Source organism: Elephantulus edwardii, unplaced genomic scaffold (genome assembly GCF_000299155.1).
Source record: "Elephantulus edwardii isolate Elephantulus edwardi_28Jun2011 unplaced genomic scaffold, EleEdw1.0 scaffold00091, whole genome shotgun sequence".
Classification (NCBI taxonomy): Eukaryota; Metazoa; Chordata; class Mammalia; order Macroscelidea; family Macroscelididae; genus Elephantulus; species Elephantulus edwardii.
In genome coordinates, this window is record NW_006399841.1 from 10,482,674 (window position 1) to 10,504,070 (window position 21,397).

A 21,397-nucleotide genomic window follows, 5' to 3' on the forward strand; every position below is an offset into this window, starting at 1 on the left:
GATTCGAACTGCCTCTCTTTGGGTTGGCAGAGCAGCTCCTTGCTTACTAGGCCAGCAGGGCTCCTTATAGGATCAAACAGAGTCAGTGTTAGTGAGTGAGCAGCCAGCAGGAAGCAGACCCTCCAGATGTCGTGACTCCACATCTTAGCTTGGTCTCCAGAAGTGGTGGCTTAGATGAGGATTTGTGGGTGAGTGACTGAGGAGGGAGTGTTAGGAGGACAAAGAGTGGAGGGGTGGGTGGTGGAAGGGGCCTCAAGATATGGAAGATATGACGTCAAACAAGAATGATCTGGTGAACAGAGACTCTTGGAAGTTGGCTCTGAGACTCAGTCCTGGGTAGGCAGTGGATACAGAGAGGCTCAGACCTCCAAGTTGTTCAAATTCAAAGCAAAGGAAACCAGCTGTCAAGTCTGTTCCCAGCTACATGGAGTGGTTCCCACATGTGGGTTTGGGGACGTGGGTTGCCAGGCCTTTCTTCTGAGTGAATGTGAACCTTCTTCTTAGTGAATGTGAACCTGACTTTCTGGTTATTAGTCAAGCTCTTTAACCGTTTGACTCTCCCACCCCTGAGATAGCAGGGTAGGAACGAGAGTACTGACAACCCCAAACTCTGTCAGCAGTTAAGACCTGTCCTCCCGGGAGAAGGGTGCAGAAGTGACCGGGCACTAGAAGAGGCAGCTCTTCGCGTCTAAACAAAGCAGGCGCTTACAGCCTGAAGGCAGGGCCACCCTGTGAGCTGGAGTGGGACCAGATGGCGTTCCAAGGACCAGTGCTCAGGAAATGGTAAAGAAATGAGGCAATCAGTGCAGCCAGCACAGACAGTGTGCGCACAGGGAAGTCCCACCGCCATAGCGGGCGATGCCACTGCAGGGTCGGTTTCTGCTGCGTTGACTCTGCCTTGTGGCCACCGTGTGAGTGTCACATAGCCTCTCAGTGGACTTGAACTGCCAACCTTTCATTTAGCTCCTGACTGTGTTAACCCTTTGTACCACCCAGGACTACATATCATCAGGAAGACTCACCCCTTGCGTTAAGGAGAGACTTTTTTGGAAGGAAGTGTTTTTCTTCTTCTATTATTATTATTTTTTTTAATTTTGTCTGTGTGTACCGTCAAATCGGATCTGGTACAGGAGGAGACTGTCCCTCCTTCTCCAGCAGAGCATCTGGTGGATTTGAGGGAGGAAGTGTTTTTATAAATTGGTTTCCATTCAATAATTCATATCCATGCTGTTTTATAAATGTAACTGTTGTTGTTGCTGTTATATGCTGCCAAGTTGGAACCAATGAACAACTATTGATTCAGCTTTGGGTTTTCAGAGGCTGTAAATCACTTAAAAGGAGACTGTCCGTCTTTCTCCTGTGGAGCAGCTGGTAGATTTGAACCACGTGCCTTTGGGTCAGCAGTGCAGCCCCTTATCTCTAGGGCATGAGAGCTCCCTACAAACTTAATTACATTTTATCAGTGCCATTTATTACAACGGCTTATCAAATCCTCCCCTATCTTACGTCTCCCTTCACCCCATCCGGTCATCCTCTACCCTCTGCTCCCCTCTCCCCTTCTTTCCATCCCGTCAGTCCCCCATGACTGTTTCAACTTGTGTACACACCTTGCCTTAGCTTTTCCCCAGCCAGTCATGTAAATCTTGTTCCACATCATAAACTACAACGTGCACATCTGATCGTCCACCTGCTACACCAGCACCTTGTATTTCTGAAGCATTTTCCTTTCCTCCTTAAAGGGCTTCACAGATGACTCATGAACAAGGCTCACTGAGGGCAGGGTCGGAGAGGCCACGTGAGAGCCATAAAGGAGCAGGTTTTCAGGGGCAGCAGGTTAAATAAAGGGTAACGGGTCACTGAGTTTACTACCTTGACTGCTGCTAGTTTTCAGGGACTCAAACTCCTTAGAAGACATGGCTGAACACGCTAAGGGCCCTGTTGAGGAAACTGATGCTTTCACAGCTTGAGATTCTTTCGAGTAAAAGCAAATATCCAAACCATGGCTTAAAGATATTTCACAATGACTCTAAACAAACAAATAAGCAAAAAATGACAGGAATATGTGCCGGATAAGACATTTTCTGAAGCAAGTCTAAAAGTACTGCTTACTTTGGATTCTCAAATGTCACTTTTCACAATCAACTCTGCCTCCTGGAAACACAGGCTTCTTTGTAGGAATGTGATTAATTTGCATTTTTCTTTCTGTTCATCAGAACACTCCACCTTCGATGACTGTTAACCACTGTTCTTCAGGGATGCACAGCCTCGGAGGAGATGTCAGAGAATCAGCCCTGGGCTGGCCTTGAAGTGAGAAGAGCCCTCTCATTTCCTTGTCTTGGTTACCTGGTGAAAGGTACTGGTGGTGTAGTCCACTAAGTATGGTGCTGCCAACGGAAAGGTCAGCAGTTCAAACCCATCAGCTGAGCTGAGAGAGAAAGATAGACTGTTTCTGCCCATAAAGCTTTACAGCCTCGGACTCCCAACGAAGGGTCACTCTGGTCACACTTGCTGGACAGAATGTTGTGATTTTAGTTTTCTAGAGCTGTGACAACAGAATTATCACAAGCGGATGGCTCTACGACACAGATTTCTTTTCTCACAGTGTTGTTAGGTACCATCAAGTCTGACCCATAACAACCCGAAGGTTAGACCTGAACCCTGTCTGCTACTTCCTGTGCCATCCTCATAATTTCAGGCATACCAGACAGAGGCCGTTACTGCAGTCACTTTGTCAGTTCACCTTGTGAGCACCTTTCCCTCTTTCTCTGACCCTCCACCTCCCCAAATCTAATGTCTCTCTCCAAGAATAGCCTCTCCTAGCAACATGCCAAAAGTACGTGAGATGAAGCTTCACCACCTCTGCCTCCAAGGAGGACTCTGGCTACACTTTCTCCAAGACACCTGTTCATTCTTTTGGCCGTCCATGGGAGAGCCCAGAGCTCTTCTCCAACACCACAGCTCGAAGGCATCAATTCTTCCTTTATCCTTATTCACTGTCCTGCTCTCAGTGACTGACCAGACCCGGGCTGGAGTCTGTGTTTTTCCTCACAGTGCAGGAAGCTACACATCTGAATTCAGGACTCCAGCTCTCTCAGCTCTCTCAAGGAAAGCTCTCCGTGGTGATCTGTATGTGACTTAGAACCTACCCCCTCCATCTCTGCTTCCTCTTCTGTTTACTCCCCCTTTATATCTCAAAAGATACTGTCTAAAAGCCCATCCAACATTAACATTTCTTATTAACGAAACAAAGTCCATTCCCTGATGGATTGTTGTTGTTGATTGCCTTTGAGTCCAGCAGTCTCATAGTGACCCTATGAACAAAAGGCCTGAAGCCCCTCTACAACTATGACATTTTTCAAAATTCATAGAGTTTCTGGAGGCATATTATTTAGGAAGTGGATGCCACAGCAATTACTAACTACAAATGTGTTAATATCACCACTCACATATCAATCTGTCACATTTTGGTGGTTTATGTGTTGCTGTGATGCTCAAAGTTATGCCACCAGTATTTCAAATGCCAGGAGAGAATTTGAAACCACTGCCAGGTTATAGGATGCATAAGACCTATCTGGAGGGCACACAGTTTAGCCCATGATACACTCTCTCTGTGGAAGCTCCATGATTTAGTGGAAAGACTCAGGGAAACTCGGCCATGTGACATAAGCTAAGGGTTGGCAAGTGATAACTGTGGGACACATTCATTCTTCTACCTGATTTGGTGCAGTCATCACCAAAGGAGAGAAGTCGTTCAAGGCGGTGAATTGGCACAGCGACACAGCAGTGGGCTCAAGTATTTCAGAGATGATGGGGTGGTGAAGAATAGGACATGGTTCAGATCTGTTCTCAGGGTCGCTGAGTTGCTCTCAACTTGCTGGCACCTATCAACAAAAACAACAAGAGCTAAGAATAGACGTTATGTGAATAACAAGTTGAAGAGGAGAAATGTAGTTCATGTCCTATGAAATTTAAGTAAAATTCAACTTTTAGCATCTATACACAATGCTTCACTGGAACACAACTAGCCCGCCCATTTGTGTTTGTCTATGTTTGCTTCTGTGTTTTACCAGCAGATCTGTGTAGGTGCAACAGAGACTGTATGACCACAAAACCAAACATTATGACTGCCTGGCAGTAAACAGGAAACTTTGCTGACCGTTCACCCAGCACATGTTGCTTCTCTGAGATTTGCTTTTTTAATCTCTAATTTGAGACAGCATTGTTACCCAGGCATTTCGTCAGCAGGGACCAGTCACTGGAGAAGGACATTGTGGTTGAGGAAGCTGAGGGTCAGCATGAAAGAGGAAGGCCTTCGACAAGATGGACTGACACACTGGGCTCACACAGAGCGAGGGCCATGAGGATGGCTGCGACTGGGTAGTGTTTCGTTCTATTGCTGTACATGTGGGTTACTTACTGTGTGCTGGAATCGTTCCAGCAAATTCCTTCTGAAGTCAGTTAGGCTAGTCAGAGACACTGCCATTGCTCGTAACAAAGAGTTCTGACTGGTGCACCACGTTTAGTGACCTAGGTAGTTTGAGATCCACCTCACTTCTCCAAGAAGTTGTGCTGCCAACCCCACGGCAGGTGGTTCAAATTCACCAGCTGCTGTGTGGTAGAAAGATGGGTTGTCTCCTTCTGTGCCATCTGCAGTCTCTGAAAACCCACCAAGGGGCCCTGCATAGCAATGAAAGAACTTCTTTTTTTCCAAAGAAAAAAGTGAAATGGGGGTAGGGAGGACATGGAGGAAAATGTATAACAATGGATGAATGGAAATCCAAGTTCTTTATAAGCTTACAATAAAATCTGAATTAAAAGAAAAAGAAAACTTGTTGACTTATTTCTCTCCACCTAACTTGGTGGACCTTCGACCTCTAAACAAGAGTCTATGCATGGAGGCTCCCTGAGGAACACAGAAAATGATTTACATTTCTTTGTGAGCTCTTTTACTCTTTCACAATCGTCATCACCATGTTATTAATTCTCTGCTTTACTTGACTTGCCATACTTTCCCTGCATTCCACATTCCTTCCTAACCAAACCACATTCATCTGCTTTGCAAAATTTCAAACGTTGAAAGCCTAGAGGGGAGGGGAGGACTTGCACCACGAGGTGTGACTCAAACTTCTTCAGATGAGGCCAAGTCACAACAACTGGGAGGCAACAGAGCCCGTTTTCTTGATTGAATTGTCAGTGATGTGGCAGTGGCAGCACTGGTGAAATGTTCATTTCCGCTGTTGTCTTGGGGGTTTTGATTGCACATAGAGAGCACGTCATTTTGGATTTGGGGCCGGGAGATAAAACTTAGAGAAGAAAGGAAAGTGAGCTTCGTCTCTTGAAATACTCACAGATTCGGCCTTAGGAAAATATTACACACGCACAGACCCACTTCTTCAGGCAAGATGCCGGTGCTATCCTACACTGTTCCGAAAAATAGTAATTGGTGCAAATCAGTGTCTCCCAGTAACACAGCTCTAGTTCTCTCTTCCTAAGGGTTCCTCCTAATGGCATGAAGAGGTAGGTGCTCAAAGAAGGTGTTTGAATGAAAAAGGAAGGAAAGAGAGAAAGAGCAGGTGACAGTGAGACAAGTTCAAACAGGAGCCACGTGGAGACAGCTTCAGGCTACCAGGTTGGTCTTCACAAAGGAAAGGGCCTGTTCTTGCTGAGAAATAAACAAAGGAAGATGAAGGAAGGACGTGAAGATAGGACGATTCCCATGGAATCAGTGTGTCTGCTCTGCGATTTCTTCAGTGCTGAGGAGCACCTACTGTGAGCTTTGTCCCAGGACAGTGCAGCAGGTCCAGGAACCCAAACGTCAGCTCTAGAAGCAGATCTCACCAGTGGAAAAAACACCAAGACTGGATATCCCACATCCTCTGCGTCTGTGGAATCTGCTCTAAGTATGTCTCCCAGAACATAGAGGCTCTGGGGCTGACTACGTACGAGATACTGCTCTTGCAAAACAAAATCAAGTTAGCCGTGCTGGGTCTCATTTCTCCCTCTGGTTTCTCTGCGAGTCCCTCTGTAACCATGGCAGACTGTGGGTGACAAGCACAGGGAACGAGATGTAATCAGATCCCAGCTATTGCTCTCAGAGTGTGTTGCCATACCAGACTGCATGAGCAGAAGTTTCCAGCTTTACACTGAGGGAAGAGAGGGTGGCAGAAACAATAACAAAACACACCCTGTCTCTTTCCCAGGATACTCTAACTTCCAGAAGAGGTTCTCTTGCTCCTAAGTCATAAACACTGCACTGGCAAAGATTTACCAATATTCTGATAAGTAATGTGCAGACGTTTGAAACAAGTGAGATGCAATTTGTCTGAGTAGTTCTATTTCCTTTTGCAGGTGTAAACTCAAGTGTGTAAACTACCATATTGGAAATATGGTAACTTGGTTCCACCTTGTCAGGCTATTTGCTTCTCTTTAAAAGTCCCCAGTGAATGGGTGTCCAGCTTATTTGCACAAATTTCCTGTACTGAATAGACTCTGGTGGCTTAGTTGAAAAGAGTTACACTGCAAAGTCAAAGGCACGTGGTTAAAAAATGTATAATGTATAAAAATATAATAAATAAAAAAGAATAAAAATAAAAACATTTTTAAAAATTCATAAAAAATAATTCTTTCATTTTCTCTGTTATTTCCCTTTTCGAGTCCATCAGCAAACACTGTTATATCTATGATATTCTTTTTCCAGGTTCTCTTACAGAAAGATGATCAATCTCTTCTCATGTGATTTACTGCCTCTGAAAACCCAGTGGGGAGTCAGCTATGAAGCGGTTCTGAGTCAGTAGTATATATAACAAGAAGCTTAAAATGAAAGGTATTAACTTTCTCTTTCAATAACCATATAAGACTTTTGGAGAATTCTTACTTACATAATCTATCCCAATCCACCTACCATCAGTCCATTAGTCCTAATCTGACCCTGTGGTAAGAAGCTAGACTGCAACCCCAAAGGCATGCTGCTCGAATTCCCAGCTGCTCCTTGGGAGAAGGATGGTTGAACTCCTCCTGTGTGATTTACCGCCTCTGAAAACCTCCTGGACGGTCAGCTATGAGTCAGTTCCGACTCTTGGCGAACAACACCAACAAGGCCACGGGGCGGTGTTTGTGGTCAGGTGTTGCTGAGCTGGCTCCAACTGTTAGCTACACAATACACAACAGACTGAAATGCCTGTCGCCCAGTCAGGTCCCAGCGGCTACTGTGCTGAATTCTAGTTATTGTCACTGTGTCCATCCGTCTCACTCAGTGTCCTCCCTGCCTTCTCTGACCCTCTACCTTCCCAAGTAAGATGTCCTTCAACAGGGACTGGCCTCTCCTCATACATCTAAGATATTTGAGACAAAGTCCCACCAATTTCACTTTTAAGGAGCACCTGGTCCAAAATAGATGTGTTTGTGCCATAGTAAAAGGGCCTTTCACTCACTCAACATCTCAACTCCAGGATGCTGAGTCAGAGCTGACCCTCCAGTGGATATGCACAGCTTGTAATTCACCTGGGTGGAGACTGCCCATCTTTCTCTTTTGGACCAGCTAATGGATTTGAACCACCGGCCTGTGGATTGGCATAGATAAAGAACGCTGCAGTAGAACAGATGAGGGGCGCATTGTCTGACAGGATTATATGATCAGGCTTTTCATGTATGACAACGATCTGGAACAAGGGATGCATTGTGGGGTGGGGGGGAGAAAATGTATCATGGATAATAATATAAACATTTTTAAAAATCCACAAAAAACAATTACTTCATTTTCTCTGTTATTTTCTTTTTCCAGCCCATCAGCAAACATTATTATATCTCTGATACTCTGATTTTTTTAACAGCTTCCTCTCTCCACTGTAGGGTCCAAATATGATCTGATTTTATAGCAAACTTCACCCTTTTCACCTCGGCTTCACTGCCTTTGTCCTTGCTCACAGGGGCCCTCAGCTTGGACGGCTACAATCATGCCGTCATTCACACGCTCGCTTCTCGTTTGCCTGCCTCCAGTGAGCCAGCCTGTAATAGACTCTAAGGCAGATGTTTAAAAACACAACAAACCACGACATCCTAGCATGGTACTTCTTTGTTTAAAACTTTCCAGTGCCTCCCTGATCTTCTCAGCATATTTTTTTCCCTGATTTATGAATATTTAATTATGTTCATGCAGACCGAGGGTGATTGTTTGGACAGGAAAAGGGGATCCTGAAATTAAGAATGAAGGCTGCACAGTGGAGTGGACTTGGGGAGAGGGATTGAATGAGTTTTTCTTTTACTTTTCAAGGAGAAGAGTGAATTGGGGGGAGGGGGTGGGCAGGGAGAAAAGTGCAACAATGAATTACTGGAAACCCTAAGTCTCTGTAAACTTTCATTAAAATTAATAGTAATCATTAAAAAAAAGGGATCCTGAAAGGTTTAAAATTAGGAGAAGTGTGTGTTCAGGTTACATCCTTCCACCAGGCTTACCTTAAAAAAACAACACCACTATTCATATACATTGTGTTTTATGTGATTAGTTACTCTTTATCTATGCATTCTACCACTCCATCTCTTCAAGTCCTTATTAAGTTTTTCCCATTCCTTCTTCCCTCCATCTGCAGTCTCTATTCTCCCATGATATGCCCCTCCTCCCTCTCCCCGTGAACATACATCCATATCTGGCTCCGTCATCTGTTCCACAGTAGTGGTCCTCATGTAATGATTGTCGTTTTGTGACTCAGTGCCTATCAACAGGTGAACAGATACACTGTGGTACGTTCACACAGACTGTAATGGAGCAATAAAGAACAAGGAAGTATTTGTAAAATATGGCGCAACATGGAAAAGTCAGCATCAGTCTGGAGCCCAATGCAACCTGACCGTGACTCTTTCCTTAACTTCTAGTGCTCCCTACCTGTGTGCCCCTCCCCACGCCTTTGCATTTGCCCTTCCCTCTGCCAGAAGTACCTCCTTCAGTTACTCCTCTTTGGTTCTCTCACCTCATACAGATCTCTGCTTAGGGAAGGAAGGATAACTGGATTCTAGCCATTGCTTTTTATAGCTTTGGACCTTATCAGGAGTACCTGGAGGGTATTTGCCAGCTTTACATTGATAAAAGAAAATATCACCATCCCTATTTGTCTTCAGCTTTTATGATCTTCACAGAGATCCCCTGTGGCTATCTTTATATGTGGCTATCTTCAGCATATTTACCACCTCCTGATATTTATTTATTTCTAAAATTTGCTTATGGTTTATAACATTAAACTAGGTTACAAACTTCCTGAAGTCAAGGACTCTTGTGGGTTTTTTCCACATATGTGATTCCAGTACCTGCTACTTTTCAATAAACTTGTGCTATGAAAAGTGTGTGAATATAGAACATCTGTAATCTCTGTTCCAAGAAATTGTCTTCAGTCATCTGGTGAGATGTGTTATCACTATACTGGTCTTGTTATCACTATACTGGTCTTGCTCCAGGATAAACAATCCTCATCGACACCAGTCCATGGATGGTTCCCATTCCCTTGACTCTTGGTCTCCCTTTCCTTAGCATAAAACTTTTATTATTATTATTATTAATTTTAATTAAAATTTACAGACTGAGGATTTCCATTCATTCATTGTTGCACTTTTCTCCCTGCCCACCCCTCCCCCTAATTCACTCTTCTCTTTGAAAAGTAAAAGAAAAATTCTTTCATTGTTATACAATCCCTCCCCCCAAGTCCACTCCACTATACAGCCTTTGTTCTTAGCATCAAACTTTTATCCCACTGCCCCGCAGAGGGCCAGCTCTGGACTGTGGGACCAAGGAAGCTGGTGGGTTCTAGAATCGAGTTTCTCCCTCCAATGACTTGTTTACCTTGACTTAACTCAATTGGAGCTCTTTAGTAATAAACAATAAGAGTTGCAAACAAAATGAAACAGTACATGATATATTTTGTGGAGATATGGAGCATGATTAAGGGACCCGCTGGGAAAATCCAGGCCCTGGAAACATCAGAACCAACAAGCTGTGGCAACCAAAAACATCAGGGTCATCCTGTTGAGGCCCTTCTGCCGGGTGTGACCAGCCCATTGTCTTTGGTCCTTGTAATAGTTCACTCATGGTGAAGCTTCCTGGAAGAGATAATCTGGGCATTTGAGTCATATTTCCACCCTTTGCCCTGGGGTTTGACTGCTGTTCAATCTAAACTCTACGTCATGATGAAAAGGTACTTAGGCAAACAAAAGAAGAGTAAGTAGAACCTCACAGCATTTACACCCTTCTCTCTCCTCTGGTGTCACTGAATTGAGTACAACCCGGATCCACCCTATGAACAACAGATCTGAACCCTGTGCCATCCTCACATTTCCTGACACATTAGACCGACCCCATTGCAGCAGTCTCCACGTCAATCCACCTGGTCAAGTGTCTTCCTCTCCTTCACCGACCCTCCACCTTTCTGAGCATCATGTCCCTCTTCATGGAACAGCCCCTCCTAGCAGCATGCCCAAAGTATGTGAAGCATCATCTTTGCCTCCAAAGAGCACTCTGGCTGCACCCTCTCCACGACATACTTGTTTGTTCTCTCGGCTGTCCACGGGATGTTCAGTGCTTTTCTCCAACACCAGAGCTCAAAGGTGTCCATTCTTCTGTCACCATTATTCATCCTCAGTTCTTAGTGGGGGATAAGAATGGTAACGTCCACTGCTGTCAGGTGCCCCTGAGTGGGTGTCCACTCACAGGGACACGATGCACAGCAGAATGAAACCTTGCCCTGCTCTGTCCTTCCAGCCTCGGCTGTGCTTGAACCTATGGTTGTAAGTATTGTAAGTCCATCTCATCAAGGGTTTTCCTTCCCTCTGTTGACTTTCCAGATTTCCAAGTATTACCTTGTACCATCAGTAAGGGCTTCAAGTCTTCTTTGTTTCTTGCAAGCTACGTAGTATCATGTGCTTTAACACAGGTTTCTCCAATCCTGACGGCACATTTTCTGTGCAGTTCAGAGTAACTAACGTAAAAATAGGTTGTTGTTGTTATGTGCCATCAAGTCGCTTGCGACTATAGCAACCCTATGCACAACAGCCCTAAACTCTGCTCTGTCCTGTGCCAATCGCACTGCCTCTGACACACCCATCCCAATTATCCCAGTCACTGAATCAATCCACCTCATAGAGGGCCTTCCCCTCCTGCGCTGTCCCTCCAACCTCCCCAGCATGATGTCCTTCTCCAAGGACAGGTCTCTTCTTACAACATGTCCAAAGTATGTTAGATGGAGCCTCAGAATCCTTGCCTCCAAGGAGCCACCCGGTTTAACTCTTTCCAGGGTGAATCTGTTTGTTTTCCTAGCAGTCCATGGTACCCTCAATACTCTTCTCCAGCACCATAGCTCAAAGGCATCAATTCTCCTTCTATCCTCCTTGGTCATTGTCCAACTCTCTGATGCATACATAACAAGTGATTGCGAAGACCATGGCCTGTATCAAACGCACCTTATATAGAAATAGGTAGTGCATGTTAAATTATATGGAACCATAAAACACCATTTTCTTAACCATCTAGTGCTGCTATAACAGAGACACCACAGAGGATGGCTTTAACCAGCAGGAATTTACTCCCTTTCAGTTCATCTGTCTCTCTCACTACCTTTCTGCTCACAGCTGACCCTTTGGATTTCCAAGGCTGTTAATCCCATGGGAGACGACTGACCATCTCTCCTCCTCAGAAAATGCTAGTGGATTCGAACCACCACAAAGGTATAGCCTTTGGTTCAGCAGCACGATTTCCTGTGGATTCTACCCCCAGGGCTCCTTTTCCTACATTTTAGGAGGTGAGAAGTCCACCTTCAGAGTGCCAGGTAAGGGAAAGGGCACTCTCTCTAGTGGCCTGGCAGGTAAGGAGCTGCACCGCTAAACCAAAGGCTGGCAGTTCGAATCCACCAGCTGCTTCAAGGGAGAAAATGAGCAATGCCCTCCTGTGAGACTGGCAGCCTCTGGAAACCCACTGGAGGGTCAGCTGTAAGGAGGTTTCAGATTGATGAAAGGAGTTTGAGGTTTGTGAGTCTAGGGGAAGGCTGAAGGCTCTCTCTCCCTCTCGTACTGCCCCTTCTCTCTCCCTCTCCCTCCCTCATCCTGTTCCCCCTCCCTCTCGACCCCCTTCCCCCTCTTTCCCTTTCTCTGCCCGCCCTTTTTCTCTCCCTCCTACCATCTCCCTTTCTCTCTCCCCTTCTCTTTCTGTCTGCCTCTTCCCCTCTTTTCTTACCTCTCTTCTCCTCTGCCCCCTTCTTCCCCCCTACGCCTCCCTCTCTCCCTCTCTCTCCCATTCTTGATTCTCTGTTTTTTTCTCCTCCTCTCTCTTCCCCCTCTCCCTCTCTCCCTCCCTCTCTCTCTTCATCTCTCTTCCCTCTCCCAGCAAAGCCTATGCTTCCTTCAGCATTATCAGCCAGCCTTTCCTTGGGGATCTCCATGCAGCATGGCCTCCCTGGCATCAAAGAACTTCCTCTCACAGGGTCTGGGCAGCAAAGGGTGCCCTCCACTCTTTCTCATGGTGTCCTCTCTCAACTTGCTTTTCTCCCTGGTTTACCTCTAATGAGGTCAAAGGAATTAGAGAGGCTGCACCCTAGGAAACCCCCCTCACATAGGATTAGGGTTGTGATGGGATTAAGGGGTGCTGCATCACACTCTCAAACCTTTCATAACTATTTGCTTTATCAGCTTATGGGGGTTCATGGCATAGCTCTCACGTTTTATCATTGTAGTGGTGGTGTTGCTGATTGCCTTTGAGTCGAGCATGACTCATAGCGACCCTTGAACAAAAAAGACCTGAAACCTTTCTATAACTACTGACATTTATCAAAGTTCATAGAGTGTCCGGAAGCATGTCGCTTAGGAAGTGGATGCCACTCCTTACATTTATTTGGGGGGACACAGTTCCATCTATGACAACAACATGAATGACAAATTGCATTTCAGTAACCTGGGTCTTCGTGTGTGGAGACTAATGTCAGGGCTGACGCTGTGCCATGTTGTTGGCCTGAGGCATCTCGCTCTTATCTCCAGGTTCAGGCCCACCAGGTGAGGTAATGCTCTGCCTTCCCTGATTAGGACCATCAAAGTGCTCTACCAACTACAGTGTGCACAGTTTTCACTTAGATTGCTTCACCGGCATATGTTCTCCATCAAGTAAATCTGACCTTGGCTTTAAATGTAGCAACTAGTGCTATTTCAGAGCAAATGTAATTTGCATTATCTGATTGTCAACAACATAACATCTCTTCTCTATGTGGTCATGGCCATGGAATACCTGCACTGCAGACTCTGCGTGGATAGTTCTAGATAGAGATTTAGGATCATTAACTCCACACAGACTTGGCTCTATCTGTGAAAACCATGGTGCACTGTGATGTTCTCTGTAGAATACAAGCTGCTGAAGTGGGTGTCCTTTACCTTTTTTTCTGAATTACCACAGATGTCAAACAAAACTTGTTAGCACTGCTGTTCTTTTGACTTGAATTAGCGTCACTTTACCATTTCAAAACAAAAGATACATGCCTCACAGTACAAAGATTCTCCCTAGCCATGTGCTGTAATCCATGGCTGCATTATAACTGGATACTTAATGTATGTCCGATGTAAGCAGATCACATTAGCTTTCTATTTCTTGGCCTCGTGGAGAAAGCATTGCACTGCTAACCCAAAGGTGCTCAGTTTGAACCCATCAACTATCCCTGGAGAGAAAGTTAAGTACTCTCCTCCTGTGCGATTCGCAACCTCTGAAAACCTGCCACAGGGTCAGTTATGAGTCCCAGCAAAACCAGTGACGAGTTATAGAGCTGATGCCACAAGAAATGCCTCTGTGTGGCACTTATGTAATTTAATGGGCTGTTAATGATTAGGTTGTTGGTTCAAGGCCACCAGCCGCTCTATGGAGAAAGATGGACAGTGTCCTCGACAAAGGCTTACAGGTTTAAAAAAACTAATGAGTCGTCCTCAATGCAAAAGCAGTGAGTGAGATGATAATGGAAATATCCAGCCATTCATCTTCAATCCTGACACCTATTGTATTTACACATATTTGAGGAAAGTAAATGCTTCTCTTATTTTGATAAAAAAAAGAACATTCTCAGTAGTTACTAAACTCACTGGGTCGCAGTATTTCAGTCTTCTGGATCCAGGCCCTTCTCAGGCAGGCAAAGAGGTCTTTGGGGAAGTGCTGCAGGACGTCACTGACTCCCAAACCAGCCCTGGACGTCCACAGGAGAAGGATCTGAGCTGTGTCTGCACGGGGGTGGAATGCCCAGCGTCAACAGCCAGCGGCAAAGGTGATGGGGCAAATGCTCACCATCTCCAGATACGTTTCTCTGATCTGAGATGTTCTCCTTTCTTAGTTCTGATCAAGCTAAATTGCGTTATTCGTAAATATTTTTCTTTTCTTATCTTTTTTTTTTTTTTGAGGACTTTTTAAGGGCTGCTATCAGTCCCCCTGGAGATAAGAATTGCTGAGCAGTGGAAGGACGGGGTGGGCACACTATAGCCCTGGGTCCGGGAGGACATCACTGTGGTTTGTGGAGTTGTGGCAAAGAGTCTTCTAAACAATGATCCTTGAAAGCAAGCTACCTCAACCACCAAGGAATCGCCAGGAGTGGAGTGAGAGGCTCTAGCTGCTCACTGCAGGAAGCTCCTTGACACCAGGGGAGGCCAGGAGGGAATGCTGGGCTTAGTGACACTGAAGAAAATGAGAGAATCTTCCAGAACCAACAAAGAGAGTGAGCGGCCTTCCCCCAGCATCCTGACTCCTAAAATGTAAGCGAATAAATTTCTATTTGTTAAAGTTAAAAAACAAAATAAAAGGGAGTGAGCCTCCTCCCGTGCAGTAAGACTTGATCCTCCTCAGCCATGAAAGGGGTCCCGAGTTTCTCAGCACTTTTCTGTTCTTCCTGCGAATGGAAGATGAAAATCTGCTCACGTTTTCCCTCTCACATCTATTTATTATTTCTACTTGCATGAATTCTGACCTCATAAAGCATGCTCACAGTCTCTTGTGTAAGATCCTTTGTATGAACAATATTTTTATCTTTCCTCTCTACAGTTTTTAAACATCCCAGGGCCAAACGCCATTATTTCATCTTTCTTTTCTGACCTCATAAGCAACATGGTTATTCTAGCCAACGGCCTCCTCTCCCTTTAAACCTTTTTTAGTAGTAAGAGATGATCAAAACTTGGGTAGGTTTTTTTTTCCTAGAAGATGAAATAATTGAAACTACAGGCCAGTATCTATTTGAAAGAGTGTAATTAATTAAAATAGAGTGCAGCTTCAACAATACGACAGAATGGGTCAGTATTTGGAAAGTAAACGTGGGCTGAATTTCCCTACAAGGTGTGACTCAGATGGAAGTCTAGAAGCTGAAGAGCTACACGGTCAGACTGAGTAACGTCCTGAAGGGGCAGGATCTCAAAATGTATTGCAGCTCAGGCCAACTTACAGAATTTGATGCTGATGGTCCAACCCTGTGGACGGCCCTGGCGCTCAGACGCCTCTTATCTCGGCGTCTGGTCTGAATCATCCTTTCTGGGCCACTCTTGGGTGCAGCTGACGATCTTCAGAGGCCCTGACTGCACTGTGGAATGTCTCATACATGGTAACAAACGATCTTCTGTGCACACGGTAAATGTGAGATGCACATCACAGCATTAAGGTCTCATTCCTGTTCTCAGCAGTCAGGACAATTTTATCTACTTTAGGTTTTGTTGTATGAGATTATTTAATATTATCTTTCTCTTTTTGAACAGATTTTTAAAAAAATTGTCATTTTAATGAAAGGTTACAGAAAAGTCAGATTTTCATTCATTCATTGTTGCACATTTTTTTCCCTGCATGAATGGGTATTCTTGTCATTACAGAATTCCAGAGTGGAGGCTGCATAGTGGAGTGGATTTGGGGAGGAGGAATTGCATAACAATGAAAGAGTTTTTCTTTTCAAGGAGAAGAGTGAATTGGGGTGGGGAGGAGGGAGAAAAGTGTAACAATGAATGACTGGAAACCCTAAGTCTCTGTAAACTTGGATTAAAATTAATTAAAAAATATTCATTCATTCATTGTTGCATATTTCTTCCTTCCCCCTGCCCCTCCCCAGTTCACCTTGCATGCACCTCTTACTTTTTACTTAATAATTCTCAACTCACTGTGCATATGATTTACCACTGACATGAGCAAACCAATCTGACACACAGAGAAGGAGAGAATACAATGACTATAAACGCCAAGAAACACCCACCGACACAGAGCGCACTACTCGCGGTGGCTGAAGCCATAGATCCTGACAAAAGACTGTTCATCTTTCTTCCGCCGAGCAACTGGTGGATTCAAATTGCTGATCATTAAGTCGGCAGCAACACATTACAGTGCCAGAGCCCCTTAATCACAGCTCGGGCAAATCCCAACTGGACCATGGGAGGTCCCGCCCTCACTACCTTCGAGTGGATTCCAGCTCATATGGACCCTCTATCAGGCTTCCAAGGCTGTAGACCTGACAGGAGTAGACTTCCCATACATATGAAATAAAATAGCTCCATTTTTCTTCATTTCTCATGCTCAATTTCATGATATTGTTGAAGGTCACATCATTGTTTCAAAGGGGGCATTTGAACATAATGACTAGAATAAAGGAAAACTACCAGCAGTTTAAGTTCTGAAAGTTAGCTCTGTTCTATGATAGACAAGCATAGTATATGCATCACTCCGATTACTCAAAGCTCATTCAGTGCCCGGATATGCAGGCTGCAGAGACGGCACCAGAGAACTGGGCACAGAGGCAGGGAGGCCTTCACGGCATGTACCTTATACTCAGTTTAATGCTCTGTTTTCATCATTTTTAATAAACTCTGAACATAAAGATCCACATTTTGGTTTTACTCCAGGTCCCATGCATTGTGAAGCAGGCCCTGGGCGGGGATGAGAGTGAGAGAGCAGGAGAAGCACCGTACGGGATGATCAGGAACTGCCAGAGGTTTTTAGGCACAGTCAGACTCATTTCTAGTCTACGTAGATCCTTCTTTATCTGTCAGGTGAGATTTCCTTGTTGGTGAGAAAGGAGAATAGGAGCAAGAAGACCAGGAAGTAAGGAGTTCGCATTAGTACTGGGAAGAGAACTGACAGTGGACTGGAACAGACTGTGGGGATGGAACGATTCAGGTCCTAAAAAGAACAAAGCTAGCCGTGTCCTAAGGCAGGTCCAACGAGGTTGGAGCTTTAGCAAACTGGGTGTTGATGCCACAAGCATGTTCCTTCAACAAGATTGCTGTCTGTCAAGTCAAGAGATCACTCAGGGAACACGCTGGTGGAACACTCAGCTGTACAAGAATGGCTGGCCCGGCCCTGAGCTTTCACTCAGCGTCCCATAACCACGTCAACTAGGGACCCTGCAGAGCAGGTTTCAGGCTGACCAAGGTCATCCAGCAGCTGACCTTGTGCACGGGCTCAGGGCAAGAGCCCGATGTGCACTGGGGCCCAAAGCCACCATGTCAGTCATTATTAGCGGCCATCCTTTGTCCTGGCTTAGAGATAGTCAGGTGACCATGAATAGGAGGAGGACAAAGCTAGCATCGGACTCGTTATGTCCACTTAGCCTTGTTAAGAGAAAACAGCTGGATAAGATTGCCCAAACTCCGGCTAAGCGGTGCCGTTCAGAGTTGCAAAATTGGAAAGACTGGAGAGGCCAGCCTTTAAATATTTATAGTGGTTTCCTAGCTATTATATTTTATTTGGCCTTTGGAAAAAAAAATAACATGAAGATGGATTTCTTGGTTTGCTACTGATGATTAAATTCTAGAATTAATTTTAAACTCAACATGACCCATTGTTATTCTTTAATCTAACTAATGAGACTGCTTGGAAATTACATTAGCCAATTAATCAACGTGACTGTGGGGACAAAACTAGGGCAGCACAGTCACAAAACCAATGGCCCAAGCACTTTAGAAACCTGGGAGACTTAAGCTTACTCTGTTTCCACCTCCCTCAGCTTTAATCATGTTTATGTAGGACTGTGAGGTACCATTGCTTCTCGTTAATTTCTCTAGATGGACTTGAGATAATGACCTTCACCCCTTGGCTAGCACCTGCACTGGCTCCAATACAGCGAGGAAAGAACACGGCTTGGCCATTCCCAAGTGAAAAATGATTCTCCAGATCCGTGCTGACCCTTGGGATTAACAAGTCTCGAGTCCTGTGCTGGAATGAAAGTAAACCCTAAAAAAGGCCCACCCATCCGCTTTTCTTCAAAACTGACTGAAACACAGCTTCAGATCACGGTCTCAGATCATGTTTGGCTTAGTTATCTCTGTTCTGCTGGTTTTGTTAATGGGATGTCCATTTTGGACGACTCACCGGACTACAGTGGAGCAGAGGGGAGGAGTACGCAATTCCTTCAAAAACAAGAGAACTTGGATCAGTTGAAACAGTCTTCTCCCACCTCTTTCCCTAGAATGAAAGCCCTCAGCCCGTTTTCATGTTTAAAGCAAAGCCGGAGCCTCAGTCAGCCTCTGGCTGACAGGCAAGCGTGTTTGTTTTAATTTGTATATTCAATTGATCTTGGAACCCACTTAAAAAATACACAAATATTTTCCTTGGAAATGCAGGCACTTCCTGCATTTATGGAGGAACAAACTAAATGAAGGCTCTGTTTGTTTTGCATGACCAGATGTGGGCAGAATGCAAACGGACAAGACTGGGACTGGCTTAGAGTCTCCCTAGACCTACGATTCTGGGAGAGTCCATCTGGCTGCTCCCTCAGCCTCAGGGTTCACATCTGTAAAGTGGCAACGCAACAGTGATGTGGACACCAACATTTCCTCTTCTCCAACCCTTTCTATTCTGACATTATGTCTTTAATGATTTCATGGAATTCTGTTGAACACTAATTGGAATCTCATTTCAATACTTTCCCCCCTTTCATTTCACCTCTCTCCTCCCTTCACCTCTACTTTCTACCTTTAATTCCTTTTAGCCTCTGGTCAAACTCAAAAGCCTTTCAGGGAAAAGCAAGCTCTCTCTCCAGAAGGATTTCATTAGAGGCTGATGGATTTTCCTCACATCGGTCCATTGTCCCCTGGCCTTTCCTTTGCCTTGTTTATAAACAACAAACATGTTACGTATTTACAGCCACAGATTATGTAAACAATTATTGTACATTCAAGAAAACATATAATCACAGAAGGAGTTGGTTGTTGATAAATTTTGACATATTTTACTTTTCCTTGCGAGACAAAAGAAGGGTGATCAGAAACTCTGTTACATGCATATTATATAAACTTATCTTGGCCAGCCATTCATCTCTCTGTCTGTCCTTCCCTTCTATCCAACCATCCATCCACCCATCCATCCATCCATCCATCCATCCATCCATCCATCTTTATTCCTAGAAGAAAACATGGATATAGATGTACTATAATCCTAAACATCATTACTAATATTTAGAATTGTTTGAATGCCAGTGGTTTAACAGAATTGCCATGTAATTCTAGGTTTCTTACTAAATTATGCTAGTTTTCTCTATCAAGTCAATGAATAGATTCAAAGCATTAAAGCTTCATGTAGCCAATAAGCTACATTACAGAGTGATGGCAGGTCTGGGCAATTGTTTTCCCACATCCCTTGTTTTTCACTTCAGCATCGCCTTACTATTTCAGCGATTAGCGTTTTTCTAACTTAACTAAGTTTCCCTTTAGATCAAAATCAACAGAGACCTGCAAAGTGTTTACCTAAGAGCCTTTCTCCCTGCTCTTCCCCAAGAATATTTAATGCTAAATTAGAAACGGGATTTGTGGCAAAACTCTGAAATGTAATTACCCTTGGAAAACAAAAACTTCCAAATTATTCTGAATGCTCCACTTTTCAAAGAAAAGTTATATGGTGTTTCTACATTTTTTTGGCTAGGATGTGGATTTAATTGGACAGCTTGTAATGTAATTCATATTCCAAATGTTAAAGTATAAGTTTAATGGAAGCCTTGAGTTAAAAAAAAATATCAATGACACTGTTTGACTATTTTACTACTTTCTAATTGTGAAAAGTCTAAGACAGTAAATGTGCTTTGTCTAGACATAAAGGTGTCACATCTCTGGAAAGCACTTCCAACTAGAAATACAATATCAGGCACGTGAGAAAAAAAGAGAAGTTTCCAGTTCCTTTTATATTTTTTAACGTAAAAAGGAACATATAGAATTTATTGCTTGAGGAACTTCTGGAGGAGTTTAAGCTATGATATTTAGGCTAAGTAGTAAATCATCTAATACTTGTACCACTGTAGCTTCTGTTTTTAATGGAATAAAACACCAGAGTTGTCATCTTAACACACAATCAATATAAAAATTATTAGATACTTCATTTTCTCGTGTCTGTCTTGACATTAGGTATATATTTTGCTTACAACACATCTCAACAATGCTTACATGCGCATCAGAAATATTTTATATGGATTTAGATTTTGTAAAATTAAAATTTAAAAAGTAGATTCACCTGGCCAAGTTATTCTAAATGTATTTAGAAGTTTTAATATTTTAATTACTAATAAAAATTTCATGTCCCTCACGTATATGAAACTAAATGGTCGAGAATTGCTTTAAAATAAAGACGAGAACATAAGGTACAAGGAATAAGATGGAAATAGAGCAGCCAGCATGGAAATAATGAAGGATATTTCCGATGTCACTGAACAATTTGTGTAGAAGTTGCTGAAATATCACTTAAACTACTGAATATACTTGCACCAAAAATGTAATAATGAGATATTCTTTTTAAAATTCCCATTTCTTTAATATTTGCATTCACACTGACAAAAGTGGTTAATGTATTTTAGCAAAATTGTTTCAACATTTAAACAGATCTATATCAGTTTTGAGTCTATGTGTCCCAATAAAGAAATTCACCGTTCTTGTGTTAATTTAGAATTTATAACCGTGAATTAAAAATTGAACAGTAACTAAATTTTTCTAATCTATAAAGTTTTTACACACAATTCTTAGACATGTTGCCAGGTGACCAGACCCTAGAAGAGGACATCACACTTGGAAGGGTGGAGGGTCAGTGTAGGAAAGGGAGACCGTGGAAGAGATGGACGGACACGGTGACTGTGGCCAAGGGGTCAGGTGTGTCCGAGCTGGTGAGGGTGGCTCAGGATACGGTGAGATCCAGAGCCATTGTTCATACGGTCGTTAGAAATCGCAGCAGCAACAACATGATAATGCAAATCTGTATATTCATTCATGTTAGGATATGTACAAACTCACGTATTGATTTGTATCGTAAGAATTTATATATTGAAACATAACTCTCAAACTAAGCTTTCTCCAGCTGCTTCTTTAGCTTGATCATATGTTCTGGGGGGGAGGGGAAACAAACCCCAAAACCCAACTTATCTGTTTGTCCTTTTTTTTTCCCTTTTTTTTTTTTTTT